The sequence below is a fragment of the Triticum aestivum genome, chromosome 6B (genome assembly GCF_018294505.1).
Source record: "Triticum aestivum cultivar Chinese Spring chromosome 6B, IWGSC CS RefSeq v2.1, whole genome shotgun sequence".
NCBI classification, from domain to species: Eukaryota; Viridiplantae; Streptophyta; class Magnoliopsida; order Poales; family Poaceae; genus Triticum; species Triticum aestivum.
In genome coordinates this window covers 161,350,574-161,362,389 of record NC_057810.1, presented here as the reverse complement: position 1 = coordinate 161,362,389, position 11,816 = coordinate 161,350,574, and positions in this window count along the sequence as shown.

Below are 11,816 nucleotides of genomic sequence, written 5' to 3'. Positions count from 1 at the left end.
AACCGGCTGGAGGATACACAGTCCTCAAGTGTAATAAGTCTTCAGGTCACTCAGACAGAAAGACTTCAGTGATGCCTAACACTCTTTGGCTCTGGGTGTTTGGGCTTTGTCCTCGCAAGGATTTCTCTCTCTCAAAGGCTTTGAGGTGGGTTGCTCTCAAACGACAAAAGCCGTGAACTAACTCTGAGCAACCACAAGGCAACCCGACCTGATATGTCCAAAATGACCCTGGGTCACTAAGGAACTGACACGTGTTCCAACGATCAGATTTCAAACACACACGACAACTTTACTTGGGCTACAAGCAAAGCTGACTCATCCAGCTCTGGATAAGATTTGCTCTCATTGTCTTCGCTCGAAGACATAGGATTTGGGTTGAGCATCACTTCAGTCATTCTGACTTTGTTCACTTGGACCCCACTTAACAGTACGGTGGTTCCTATGACTCAACAAAGAAGAAAAGGAAACAACGAAACAACACAGTCTTCGCGCTCCATAGTCTTCACTCAATGTCTTCTCATGTCATAGTATTCAATATGAATATCTTCGCATACCACCATTGTCGTCAATGTCTTCATACATTTTTAGGGGTCATCTCCGGTAGGTAAACCGAATCAATGAGGGACACTACCTGTGTTATCCTGCAATTCTCACAAACGCATTAGTCCCTCAACCAACTTTGTCGTCAATACTCCAAAACCAACTAGGGGTGGCACTAGATGCACTTACACTTCCATATCACACGATCGTATAAAGCTTATTTTCTCCGCACTAATAAGCCCTACATATTTAAAGAGCAATTTTTATTGCTTGCAACATGATAACTTACTTGAAGGATCTTACTCAATCCATAGGTAGGTATGGTGGACTCTCATGGCAAAACTGGGTTTAAGGATAATCGGAAGCACAAGTAGTATCTCTACTTGGTGCAAGGAAATTGGTTAGCATGAGGGGGAAAGGCAAACTCAACATGTTCGGAAGATCCATGACAATATACTTTAATTGAGATGTGAGAAAACATAACCCATTACGTTGTCTTCCTTGTCCAACATCAACTCTTTAGCATGTCATACTTAATGAGTGCTCACAATCATAAAAGATGTCCAAGATAGTATATTTATATGTGAGAATCTCTCTTTCTTTATTACTTCCTATTAATTTCAACGATGACCAAAACTAGGTTTGTCAACTCTCAACAACTTTTAAGCCTCATACTCTTTATGTGTGAAGTCATTACTATCCATAAGATCAATATGAACTCTTTTATTCTTTTTATTCTTTCTATTTTCTCAATATCATAGCAATATAACAAAGCCCTTGACTCAACACTAATCTTTATTATATAGCTCATGGACTCGATTACATAGAGGGATCACAAAGCAAAACTCAAAACTAATTCATACCCAAACTTTATTCTACTAGATCTAGATATTACTAAAAGGATCGAACTAAGTAAAACGATAAAGATAGGAGTGTGATGGTGATACGATACTGGGGCACCTCCCCCAAGCTTGGCAGTTGCCAAGGGGAGTGCCCCTACCCATATGATTATGTCCTCGAAGGTCATGAAGAAGGAGTTGTTAATGATGTAGGCTTGTCGTCCATGTTCCAAGGCATAGTCTCACCATCATAGAAGGATGATCGAGTCTCTGGGATCCTCAAATCAGCAGCCAAACTCATCCTCTTGAATCTATATTCATACTCACAGTTTTGGTTTTGCAGGTCATAGATCTGGGCTTGGAGGTGCTCAATTTTCTCATGAAGCTTGAAGATGGTCTCCCCAATGTTCTTGGCATCCAGCTTGTGGTTGTTGGTGAACTCCGCGATCATCATCTGGTTGGCGTTGAGTCCACGCTCCACCATCCCTTGGCACTTGAAAACTTGTTGTTCCATGGCTTCGAGCTTTGTCTCCACGCTTCCGATACGCCTTGATCCCTCCACCATCGCGGATGTGCAGCACCCCCTCACGCATATCAATGGTTTGAGGGTGTTGCAGCACCTCCGCAAGATAGGGGTTGATAACCCACTCGAAACACTTGTCCTTGGGAGCGCTTGGAGACGTCATGGTGCTCTAGATCTCTCAGAAAAACAGCTCGAAAAGAAAATAGAGGATTTTTGCGTGATACGGTGGTCAAAACCTTCGGGAGATTATATAATGATTTTTTACCCACCAAGAGAAGTAACATGCAAGAAAATGGAGTCTGGGAGGCACACAAGGTGCCCACGAGGCAGGGGTGATGACCCACCAGTGTAGGCGATCTATCGTAGTCCTTTCGATAAGTAAGAGTGTTGAACCGAACAAGGAGCAGAAGGAAATGATAAGCCGTTTTCAGTAAGGTTTTCTCTGCAAGCACTGAAATAGTAGGTGAAAGATAGTTTTGTGATAAGATAAATAGTAACGAACAAAAAGTAAATAAAGTAAATAAAGTGCAGCAAGGTGGCCCAATCCTTTATGTAGCAAAGAATAAGCCTGGACAATTCTAATAAAGGAAGAAGCTCCCAAGGACACATTGGGAATTATCGTCAAGCTAGTTTCATCACGTTCATAAGATTCGCGTTCGGTACTTTGATAATTTGATATGTGGGTGGACCGGCACTTGGGTACTGCCCTAACATGGACAAGAATCCCACTTATGATTAAACCCTATCGCAAGCATCTGCAACTACAAAAAGGAGTATTAAGGTAAACCTAACCACAGCATTAAACATATGGGTCCATATCAACCCCTAACGAAGCAACGCATAAACTAGGGTTTAAGCTTCTGTCACTCTAGCAACCCATCATCTACTTATTACTTCCCTGTGCCTTCCTCTAGGCCCAAATAATGGTGAAGTGTCATGTAGTCGACGTTCACATAACACCACTAGAGGAGAGACAACATACATCTCATCAAAATATCGAACGAATACCAAATTCACATGACTACTAATAGCAAGACTTCACCCATGTCCTCAGGAACAAACGTAACTACTCACAAAGCATATTCATGTTCATAATCAGAGGGTAATAATATGCATGAAGGATCTGAACATATGATCTTCCACCAAGTAAACCAATTAGTATCAACTACAAGTAGTAATCAACACTACTAGCAACCCACAGGTACCAATTTGTGGTTTTGATACAAGATTGGATACAAGAGATGAACTAGGGTTTTGAGATGAGATGGTGTTGGTGAAGATGTTGATGGAGATTGACCCCCTCCCGATGAGAGGATCGTTGGTGATGACGTTGGCGATGATTTCCCCCTCCCGGAGGGAAGTGTCCCCGCAGAACAGCTCCGCCAGAGCCCTAGATTGATTCCGCCAAAGTTCCGCCTCGTGGCGGCGGAGTTTCGTCCCGTAAGCTTGCCCCCGAATTTTTCCAGGACAAAACCCTTCATATAGAAGAAGATGGCCGCCGGAAGCCCACCAGGGGGCCCAGGAGATAGGAGGGCGCGCCCTAGGGGGGTGCCCCTGTCTCCTGGACAGGGTGTGGGCCCCTTGGCCTATTTCTTTTGCTCATAATTCTTAATAAATCCAAAAAGTTGTTTCGTGGAGTCTCAGGTCTTTTGGAGTTGTGCAGAATAGGTTTCCAACGTTTGCTCCTTTTCCAGCCAGAATTCCAGCTGCCGGCATTCCCCCTCTTCATGGTAAACCTTGTAAAATAAGAGAGAATAGCCATAAGTATTGAGATATAATGTGTAATAACAGCCCATAATGCAATAAATATTGATATAAAAGCATGATGCAAAATGGACGTATCAACTCCCCCAAGCTTAGACCTCGCTTGTCCTCAAGCGGAAGCCGAAATCGAAAAATATGTCCACATGTTTAGAGATAGAGGTGTCGATAAAAATAAAATACGGACATGAGGGCATCATGATCATTCTAATAACAGCAACATATATGGATTTTGTCATATGATTTCCTATGTTCAAGTAATAAGCAATTCACAATGTCAAGTATGGTTCAAAAACTTCATTGGGAACTAACAAACTATAATCTCAGTCATTGAAGCAATTGCAATTTATCGTAACATCAGAAAGAGTCAATAATAGAGCTTTTCAGCAAGCTCACATACTCAACTATCTCGTAGTCTCCCATAATTGTTAACACTCACGCAATACTTGTGGTTATAGAGTTTCAGCCGGACACTGAGAAAGATAGGGGCTTATTGTGTTGCCTCCCAACGTATTCACCTTTAGGTGATGTCAACAATAATAGCCTATGCCAACTTACATCCAATTGGATATATATATCATGATCTTTCAAACACGAGGAGCTTGCCAAAGGATAAAATGAAAAAGGGAAAGGTGAGGATCACCTTGACTCAAGCATAAAGTAAAAACATAAAGTAAAAGATAGGCCCTTCGCAGAGGGAAGCAGAGGTTGTCATGCGCTTTTAGGGTTGGATACACAAAATCTTAATGCAAAAGAACGTCACTTTATATTGCCCCTTGTATGTGGACCTTTATTATGCAATCCGTCGCTTTTATTACTTCCACAACAAGTTCGTACAAAGCTTATTTTCTCTGCACTAATAAGTCATGCATATTTAGAGAGCAATTTTTATTGCTTGCACCGATGACAACTTACTTGAAGGATCTTACTCAATCCATAGGTAGGTATGGTGGACTCTCATGGCAAAACTGGGTTTAAGGATATTTGGAAGCACAAGTAGTATCTCTACTTAGTGCAAGGAATTTGGCTAGCATGAGGGGGAAAGGCAAGCTCAACATGTTTGGAAGGTCAATGACAATATACTTTAACTGAGATGTCGGAAAACATAAACCATTATGTTGTCTTCCTTGTCCAACATCAACTCTTTTAGCATGTCATACTTAATGAGTGTTTCACAATCATAAAAGATGTCCAAGATAATATATTTATATGTGAACCCCTCTTTCCTTATTACTTCCTATTAATTGCAACGATGACCAAGGCTACGTTCATCAACCCTCAACAATTTTTATGCCTCATACTTTCTATGTGTGAAGTTATCACTATCCATAAGATCAATATGAACTCTTTTGTTCTTTCTACTTTCTCAAGATCATAGCGACAAAACAAAGCCCTTAACTCAACACTAATCTTTATTATAGATAGCACACGGACTCGCTTACATAAAGAGATCACAACGAAAAACTCAAAACTACTTGATATCAAAACTTCGAACTAATAGATCAAGATACTACTAAAAGGATCGAACTAAATAAAGCGGTAAAGATAGGAGTGTGATGGTGATACGATACCGGGGCACCTCCCCCAAGCTTGGCAATTGCCAAGGGGAGTGCCCATACCCAAGTGATTATGTCTTCGGAGGTGGTGAAGTAGGAGTTGTTGATGAAGTAGGCTTGTCGTCCGTCTTCCAAGGCATAGGCTCTCCATCATAAAAGGATGATCGAGTCTCCGGGATCCTTAAATTTGCAGCCAAACTTATTCGCTTGAATCTATATTCATACTCACAGTTCTGGTTTTGTAGGTCATAAATCTGGGCTTGGAGGTGCTCGATTTTCTCTTGAAGCTTGAAGATGGTCTCCCCAATGACTTTGGCATCCAGCTTGTGGTTGTTGGTGAACTCCGTGATCACATCTGGTTGGCGTTGAGTCCATGCTCCACCATCCCTTGACACTTGAAAACTTCTTGTTCCATGGCTTCGAGCTTTGTCTCCACGCTCCCGGTACGCCTTGGTCCTTCCACATCGCGGATATGCAACACCCCCTCATGCATCTCAATGGTTTGAGGGTGATGTAGCACCTCCGCAAGATAGGGGTTGATAACCCTCTCGAAAAACTTGTCCTTGGGAGCGCTTGAGGACGACATGATGCTCTAGATCTGAAACAGAAACAGCTCGAAACGAAAACAGAGGATATTTGCGTGATACGGTGGTCAAAACCTTCGGGAGTATATATAATGAATTTTTACCGACCAAAATACGTAACATACAAGAAAACGGAGTCCGGGAGGCACACGAGGTGCCCACGAGACAGGGGGCGCGCCCTACAGGGGGGGGGGCCCTCCTCTCTCGTGGGAGCCTCGTGTCCCTTTCGGACTACTTCTTTCTTCCTAAAATCCTTAAATAATCCAAAACTGATGAAAATTGCCATTAGAGTTGTTTTGGAGTCGGTTTACTTACCGTACCACGTACCTATGCCTTTTCGGAGTCTGGAACGTTCTGGAAAGTGTCTCTTATGTATTCCTGAGGGGTTATGGTTTCAATAATATTAATTTCAACATTGATAGGATTACCTGAAATATTATGCTTAGTTCTTTGACCGTTTACCACCCTCGGATTTGTGCCTTCAAAGTTGTTGATTTTTATAGCACCAGAATGATAGACCTCCTCGATAACGTAGGGACCTTCCCATTTTGAGAGAAGTTTTCCTGCAAAAAATCTTAAACGAGAGTTGAACAATAACACATAATCTCCTACGTTAAACTCACGCTTTTGTATCCTCTTATCATGCCAGCGTTTGACTTTTTCTTTGAAAAGCTTAGCATTCTCATATGCTTGGGTTCTCCATTCATCAAGTGAGCTAATATCAAATAACCTTTTCTCACCGGCAAGTTTGAAGTCATAATTAAGCTCTTTAATAGCCCAATATGCTTTATGTTCAAGTTCAAGAGGTAAATGACATGCTTTTCCATAAACCATCTTATATGGAGACATACCCATAGGATTTTTGTATGCAGTTCTATAGGCCCATAATGCATCATCAAGTTTTTTGGACCAATTCTTTCTAGATCTATTCACAGTCTTTTGCAAAATTAATTTGAGCTCTCTATTGCTCAACTCTACTTGACCACTAGACTGCGGGTGATAAGGAGATGCGATTCTATGATTGACATCATACTTAGCAAGCATCTTACGGAAAGCACCATGAATAAAGTGTGAACCACCATCAGTCATAAGATATCTAGGGACTCCAAACCTCGGAAAAATAACTTCTTTAAGCATTTTAATAGAAGTGTTATGATCAGCACTACTAGTTGGAATAGCTTCTACCCACTTAGTAACGTAATCAACAGCAACTAAAATATGTGTATAACCATTGGAGGCAGGAAAAGGTCCCATATAATCAAAGCCCCAAACATCAAACGGTTCAATAACAAGAGAATAATTCATAGGCATTTCTTGACGTCTACTGATGTTACCTATTCTTTGACATTCATCACAAGATACGACAAACTTACGAGCATCTTTGAAAAGAGTAGGCCAATAAAAACCAGATTGTAGTACCTTGTGTGCAGTTCTATCTCCAGCGTGGTGTCCTCCATAGGATTCAGAGTGACACTTGCATAGGATTTGTTCCTGTTCATGCTCAGGCACACAACGTCTAATAATACCATCTACTCCTTCTTTATAAAGATGTGGATCATCCCAGAAGTAATGTCTTAAATCATAAAAGAACTTTTCTTTTGCTGGTATGTGAAACTAGGCGGTATATATTTAGCAACAATGTAATTAGCATAGTCAGCATACCAAGGAGCAGTACGAGAAGCATTGACGACCGCTAATTGTTCATCAGGAAAGCTATCATTAATAGGCAGTGGGTCATCAAGAACATTTTCTAGCCTAGACAAGTTGTCTGCAACGGGGTTCTCAGCTCCTTTTCTATCAACAATATGCAAGTCAAATTCTTGGAGCAAGAGAACCCATCTAATGAGTCTAGGCTTAGCATCTTTCTTTTCCATAAGATATTTAATAGCAGCATGATCAGTGTGAATAGTAACTTTGGAATCAACAATATAAGGTCTAAACTTATCACATGCAAACACAACTGCTAAGAATTCTTTTTCAGTGGTAGCATAATTTCTCTGGGCAGTATCAAGAGTCTTGCTAGCATAATGGATAACATTCAATTTCTTATCGACTCTTTGCCCTAAAACAGCCCCTACAGCATAATCACTAGCATCGCACATAATTTCAAAAGGTAAATTCCAATCAGGTGGCTGAACAATAGGTGCAGTGATCAAAGCTTTCTTAAGTGTTTCAAATGCTTCTACACAATCATCATCAAAGACAAAAGGAATATCTTTTTGCAATAAGTTAGTCAGAGGCCTAGAGATTTTAGAAAAGTCCTTAATGAACCTCCTATAAAAACCGGCATGACCAAGGAAACTTCTTATACCTTTTATGTCCTTGGGACATGGCATCTTTTCAATAGCATCAACTTTGGCTTTATCAACTTCAATACCTCTCTCGGAGATCTTGTGCCCCAAGACAATGCCTTCATTAACCATAAAGTGACACTTTTCCCAATTCAGGACGAGACTAGTGTCTTCGCATCTCTGCAAAACTCGATCAAGGTTTCTCAAACAATCATCAAAAGAGGATCCATAGACGGAGAAGTCATCCATGAATACCTCACAAATCTTTTCACAAAAATCAGAAAATATAGCCATCATGCATCTTTGAAAGGTAGCAGGTGCATTACATAAACCAAAAGGCATACATCTATAAGCAAAAGTACCAAAAGGGCAAGTAAAAGTAGTTTTAGATTGATCCCCCGCTGATACAGGTATCTGAGAGAAGCCAGAATAACCATTTAGAAAGCAAAAAATGTGTGTTTTTGGATAGTCTTTCTAGCATTTGATCAATAATAGGTAAAGGGTAATGATCTTTCTTAGTAGCTTTATTTAACTTACGGAAATCAATTACCATCCTATAGCCTGTAATAATTCTTTGCGGGATCAATTCATCTTTATCATTAGGAACAACGGTAATACCTCCCTTTTTAGGGACACAATGGACAGGGCTTACCCATTCACTATCAGCAACGGGATAAATAATACCTGCCTCAAGGAGTTTTAGTATCTCCTTTCTTACCACTTCCTTCATTTTGGGATTTAATCGTCTTTGAGGATCTCTAACTGGTTTGGCATCTTTCTCCACTGAAATTTTGTGTTGACATAATGTGGGACTAATGCCCTTAAGATCATCCAGGGTATATCCAATAGCAGCTCGGTGCTTCTTCAGAGTTTTCAATAATCTTTCTTCTTCTTTCTCTGAAAGGTTAGCACTAATAATAACAGGATATATTTCTTTTTCATCAAGATAAGCATACTTAAGATTATCAGGTAATGGTTTGAGTTCAAACACGGGATCACCCTTGGGTGGAGGGGGATCCCCAAGAATTTCAACGGGAAGATTATGTTTCAGCATAGGTTCTTGTTTAAGGAACACTTCATCTATTTCTTCCCTTTCCTTCATAAACATATCGTTTTCATGGTCTAGCAAATATTGTTCTAACGGATCAGTTGGAGGAACAGCAATGGAAGCAAGACCAATAATTTCATCCTTACTAGATGGTTCCTTTTCACGATGTTGTCTACTAAACTTAGCGAAATTAAACTCATGAGACATACCATCTAAGCCAACAGTGACAATATTCTTTTCACAATCAATCTTAGCACTAGCAGTATTCAAGAAGGGTCTACCAAAAATAATGGGACAAAAATCATCTTGTGGGGAACCAAGAACAAGAAAATCAGAAGGGTATTTAATCTTCCCACACAAGACTTCAACATCTCTAACAATCCCAATAGGTTTAATGGTGTCCCTATTGGCAAGCTTAATAGTAACATCAATATCTTCTAATTCAACGGGTGCAATATCGTGCATAATTTCTTTATAAAGATCATAAGGTATCGCATTAGCGCTAGCACCCATATCACATAAACCATGATAGCAATGATCTCCTATTTTAACCGAAATAACACGCGTGCCTACAACAGGTCTACGTGTCTTAGTATCGGGTCTAGCAATATTAGCAGTTTCACCCAAGAAAGAGATAACATGCTCATCTAAATCCTCATCCAAGAGATCTTTAATCATAGCAATAGCAAGTTCAATATTAATTTGCTCAGGAGGTGTATAGTCCTAGTATTACTCTTACGAACAACAGTCGAAGCTTTAACATGATCTTTTATCCTAATAGGAAAAGGAGGTTTTTCAATATAAGCAGCAGGAATAATAGGATCACCATATGTAATAGTCTTCTCTTCAACTGTAATAGGTGCAACTACTTTCACTTCAATTGGAGGATTATATTTAAACCACTTCTCTTTAGGGAGATCAACCTGAGTAGCAAAAGTTTCACAAAAAGTAGCTACTATCTCAGAGTCAAGTCCATACTTAGAGCTAAATCCACAGAAATCATTGGTATCCATAAAAGATTTGACACAATCAAACTTAGGTGTCATACCTGACTCCTTACCATCGTCGGAACCCCAATCTTCAGAGTTGCGTTTAATTCTTTCCAATAAGTCCCATTTGAAATCAATAGTATTCAGCATATAGGAACCAGCACCGGAAGTATCAAGCAAGTTGCGATTATCAAGAGAAAGCCGAGCATAAAAATTTAGAATAATCATTTCCCGAGAGAGCTCATGATTGGGCCATGAACACAACATTGACTTAAGCCTCCCCCAAGCTTGAGCGATGCTTTCTCCTTCACGAGGCTAGAAATTATATATGTCATTACGATCACGATGAACAAGATGCATAGGATAGAACTTCTGGTGAAATTCCAACTTCAATCGCTTATAATTCCAAGATCTCGTATCATCACATAGCCTATACCATGTCATTGCATCTCCCTTCAAAGATAAAGGGAAGACCTTCCTTTTGACAACATCATCGGGAATACCTGCAAGCTTAAATAATCCACAAACTTCATCCACAAAGATAAGGTGTAAGTCGGGATGCAATGTTTCGTCTCCTGCAAAAGGATTAGCTAGCAGTTTTTCTATCATACCCGAAGGAATCTCAAAGTTAATATTTTTATAAGGTTCAGTAGGTTGAGGAGCATCTCTTTGCTCTTCTGATTGGGGTGAAGATACCCCAAACAAGCCACTCAAAGGATTAGTTTCCATAGAGACAAGTAGCAGAAAATTTCAGCACACTATATAAATGTTTCCTTACCAAGTTCCACTCACCAAGAGCGCTACGCTCCCCGGCAACGGCGCCGGAAAAGAGTCTTGATGACCCACAAGTGTAGGGGATCTATCTAGTCCTTTCGATAAGTAAGAGTGTCGAACCCAACGAGGAGCAGAAGGAAATGATAATCGGTTTCCAGTAAGGTTTTCTCTGCAAGCACTGAAATAGTAGGTGAAAGATAGTTTTGTGATAAGATAAATAGTAACAAGCAAAAAGTAAATAAAGTAAATAAAGTGCAGCAAGGTGGCCCAATCCTTTATGTAACAAAGCATAAGCCTGGACAAATTCTAATAATGAGGAAGAAGCTCCCGATGACACATTGGGAATTATCGTCAAGCTAGTTTCATCACGTTCATAAGATTCACGTTCGGTACTTTGATAATTTGATATGTGGGTGGACCGGCACTTGGGTACTGCCCTAACATGGACAAGCATCCCACTTATGATTAACCCCTATCGCAAGCATCCGCAACTACAAAAAGGAGTATTAAGGTAAACCTAACCACAACATTAAACATATGGGTCCATATCAACCCCTAACGAAGCAACGCATAAACTAGGGTTTAAGCTTTTGTCACTCTAGCAACCCATCATCTACTTATTACTTCCCTATGCCTTCCTCTAGGCCCAAATAATGGTGAAGTTTCATGTAGTCGACGTTCACATAACACCACTAGAGGAGAGACAACATACATCTCATCAAAATATCGAACGAATACCAAATTCACATGACTACTAATAGCAAGACTTCACCCATGTCCTCAGGAACAAACGTAACTACTCACAAAGCATATCTATGTCCATAATCAGAGGTGTAATAATATGCATGAAGGATCTGAACATATAATCTTCCACCAAGTAAACCAATTAGTATCAACTACAAGTAGTAATC